We start from the raw sequence: 4,585 nt of genomic DNA on the forward strand, positions 1-4,585 counted from the left end.
TTGAAGATTGTGAGGTGACAATCCTAGCAAATCCAGCGAGTTTAAAAAACTCCGGTGGATCGTCTTGGTTAGTTGCCGAATCAACTGTTTCGCCTGTAATTTGTTCTTGAATTTTGAAATTTAATTAATTTACATCAATGTTTCTGGCTGCCAATATAGCTTGATTAATAGAAAGATATTTTTATGTTTATATAATATATTCAAAATTATATTATCAAAAACTACACAAAATGTCATGACATAGATCATTGTTTTTTTTACAAATTGCGTTGCCTACTCGATTAAAGAAGAAAATGGCTGTTTTTAGGGGGTTTTCCCGGCAATTACTCGTTTTTTTTCTCGCCGTAACAACCATCCTTGGACTTCAGCGAACATTTTAAAAAAAGAATTGGCCAAATTGGTCCAGGCGTTGTTGAGTTATGCGCTTACCAACACATTTTGCGATCCATTTTTATATATAAGATTAAATGATTTTTAGTCCGTGCATTGAACAGCGGTTTGTTGGACTAAATGTAAATTAGCATCAGTCGTAAGTCTACTCATTTTTCTCATACTGTCTAAAATTTTAAGTCCATTTAAGATTTGTTTTCAAACATTTGCATATATTAAGGTATAACACCAAACAGCCACATCTTAGTAATATAATCATGGAAGTAAATAAATTTTGTTTTGTTAATTTTAATAAATTAAAAAAAAATCTCTATACTATTCACTGTTTTTTTTGTTCTTTTTCTAAATAAGAGCATGTTCCTGATAATATATATGCAGGGTGTGTAACATCAGGCTGAAACAGGGTGACCATCAAATATCGTGCCATTTTTAGGTTTATATTTTTCTACTCGAAAATTTTTAATAGTAAAATTATCAAGCATTTTAAATGCGCCAACTGTTGATGAAACTTGCCTGCATACTTTAGTATTTTTTAAAAGGCTTCTTAAAGTCGACCATTTTTAAAAATTCATAGTTCCTTTAAACTTGGGGCAATTGTGTTATTGTTTTCGATTGTGGTCCCAGAAATGTTATTCATAGTTACGGTTCCAAACTTTAAATGAACAAAATTAGTAAAAAAAACTGAATAACCAAAAAAATGGTGAAATTTCACCAAAGCTCTAAGTTGCAGTTAAAAGTTCAAAATTTCGAAACAACATGAGATATTTTTTTCATTTTTTTTTTCAGAACAGTTAAGGTCAATACTAACACCCTGTTTCGGCCTGACATCGCTGGAGTCTGGGACACCAGCCAATACTACTCTTGCATGTTACAACTAGATAAATTTGAAGCAAATTAATATATATTAAATTTAAAATTAATCACTAATTATAAGGCAAACCTAAATTTTATGATAGTACATTTTTACATTACGTGTAAAAAATGACGGACTTGTACAGTTCTGTGTATTGCATAGGCTTGCGGTATAGTAGCTATGAAAATATTATGCGGGATGGTTTACATGTACCCGAGACAAAAAAAATATTTTAATATCGTTTAAGGTTCTATTGGAAAACGCCTATTACAACTTACCCCTATTACATTCAGTAGTAGTAAACTTTTAGTTGCAGTGCAAATTTTACTTATCCTCATTCAGAGAATGCGAAACATGACCTAATATTATATCTCAGTCGAAATTAAAGTATAATAAAACTCTTTTAACTCTTTGTCCTTAACGAATGCACTCATTAGTTAATTGAATAATTATGACCAAAAGAGTATGTTCGTGTACATCGAACGTCCTGGACCGCACATACGTCTTAAGAAAGTATCAAATATCAGAGCGCCTTGTAAGGCGATCCGCGCCTTAGATAAAGTCACCGCTCCCCTTTGCATCTTTAATCTTCAAATGACAAAACATTTGACAGATACCGCTGACGGATTCTTTTTTTAATTCTTTTACTTCTTAAGAGCCATTGCGTATATTGTATATGCAACTTTTATAACGGAGGATTGCGATAAAATTTTCAGTTTTGTTAGTTATCACTTGCATGCAGACATACGCTTTAATAATTGTACGTATTTTAAACATAATCACTTTTTTGTATGACAACTAAAATTTAAACTAATACATTTGCGATGTACCCGTTGAGATCTTTTTATTGATAAGTTACATGCAAAACGCTTTTAGAAAAGTGCCTAGTGGCCCAACTCTACCAAAGGATCGTAAGCTTGGAGTTGCAATATAGGGTGGAATAGGAAAATTCAAAAATAGCAAATAAAACTGTTAAATAAGTCAATTAAGCAATTTTACAAGAGCTAACATAAATAAATAGTTATTCCAACTCTGCTGATGAATATTTCTGACGAAATACCAGATCAAGGTTATATACAGTGTTATTTTTGTAAAAAATGTACCCATGAAATTAATATTTTGCATTTGTTGAATAATGTAGCTATTATTTTGTCAAATCCCTTTAAAATTAAAATAGGACATTGGACCTGTTTGCCCTGTCTATAGGGTAAAAAAGAACCAGGTTACCAATTTTTTAAACACAGCAAAAACACATTGATAACATTGATACGTTGATGAATTAGTTGACAGTTTTCCTGAACATAGTCAAATAGTTGTTTGTTTAAAATGTGTTATCTGTTGTGATATAATTAGTTTGGTTTTCACAATATAATTGCTTAAAATCAAATTAGACCTTTGTGCCCAGCCCTGCCCTACGCATAAATTGTCACAAAATTGTAAACAATTGATTAATTTTTGTGGCAGATCACCATGACATCTGGTTTTAAAAAGAGCTATTTGAATTAGTTGTAAGTGGCATTTTGCCTTTAGGCAAGTTGTATAGACTTGCCATAAGAATTTAACTTTTAAAATTGTGACGATACAAGTTTGAAATTTTGACGCGGCTATTATTCCAAACCAGAATTTTTGTAAAAATAAATGACTTTTTGTAGACCTCTACCGACATACAAAAACTTTTAAAAATTATGGAAACAATTTTTGTTAACAATTAATTGCGAACGACTGATCTACGATTTCTGTCTGATTTCTTTTTTCCGAAAGCGTAGACAAAATTTGTTGTATCTTTCTACTAATTTAAAAGACACGACTCAGTGTCAAAAATAATCAAGACGAATGCTTAGCAAACTTTATGAAATTTCTTTTAAATTTTTAAAATCGGTCCACCTGTTTCTAAGAAAATATCGACAAAAAGTCAAATTTTAGCTCACATGCACACATACTTTTTTATTTTGATGTCAAACAATTCAGATTAATTTGAAACCTCGAGAAAACACAAAGTTAGCAAAAAGGCTCTTCTGGCTTTAACAAACCTACCCTAATAAACCTATCATATGAAGAGAATTGACACTAATTTATACTAAATAGTATATTTATATATACTGAAGTAATTAATTATGACCTGTAATTTTTAAAATATTTTGCCATTTTATCAAATTAGTTGCTTTTTCACGACTTATTTCTATAGTCAACTTAGTCGTATCCCAACGTTGTCCATATGCGAGCGGCTTCACAATCAAGCTGTTTGAATAAACTTTGTTTTTTATTATGTATGTTTTTGCTTTCATGAAGGAATTTATAGAACTAACGATCTCACTGATATCCTTTTGGTATTCGAAATTGATGAAACTTTAATATTAATCTTTATAGTTATAATAAACATCATAAAATATCTCTTTCTTTAAAAAAAAATGTGGGCATATATTTACTTAAAAAACAAAAACTATTCTAATACTAGTTGATATGACTAGAATTTTGATCGAAAGATGATTTGCTTTGTTTTGTGTATACTCTAATAAAAAATAATTACCGACCTATATTTTCCGAATATGAATTCATACCTTCAATAAGTGCGCTGTTTACCCACAGCATTAGTACTATATGTACCTGCTTTTATATTTTGTATAAGTACCAACTATACATTTTTTATTTCATACAAAATATTTTTTGTGATACCTGAATAAATATAATATTCGGTATATATTTTTTTAAATGCATGTAATCTCTTGAGATTCGGTTGGATTAGATAAACATTTCAGTGCGACCATCAATTGTCGACCTGGATCTAAAGGATGCCGTCTGTTGAAAAAATTAATATTGAGAAGAGATTAAAAATTCAGTACATATCTCGAAATTGAAATCGGTCAATGATAACTAATAAAAAAATAACAGGTCATATTTATACCAATCGCCGATATCAATTGTGTCAACTATAACTAAAACTATATGTTATAATGGTTATTAGTTTCTTTATTTAAACTATTCATGTTTTTAAAATTTTACTGGATTGTTTTTGTGTAAATTGGTATTTGCAAATATATATTTTTTTATCGTTAATATTTAAATTAAATTGAATTTAGTTTCTGTTATATGCAATTTGTTAGTGTGCACAATTTTAGTCTTATGTTTTAAAATTTTGGGCTCTTTACTTATAATTTTGTAATTTTAGATATATATTAAGTAAAAGTAAAAAATATTTTATTAATTTGTAGTATTGCTACATTAAATTAAAAAATATATTAGATAAAATAAAAAATAAAATTATATCAAATATATATAGGCCAACCGGGTTACCTTCTAAAAAGCAACATTCTTAAGGAATGTTTATCATAACATGTCAAGAAC

This window comes from Ctenocephalides felis, unplaced genomic scaffold (assembly GCF_003426905.1).
Source record: "Ctenocephalides felis isolate EL2017-DRISC unplaced genomic scaffold, ASM342690v1 CF-g0.4_SCAFFOLD_01886, whole genome shotgun sequence".
Taxonomy (NCBI): Eukaryota; Metazoa; Arthropoda; class Insecta; order Siphonaptera; family Pulicidae; genus Ctenocephalides; species Ctenocephalides felis.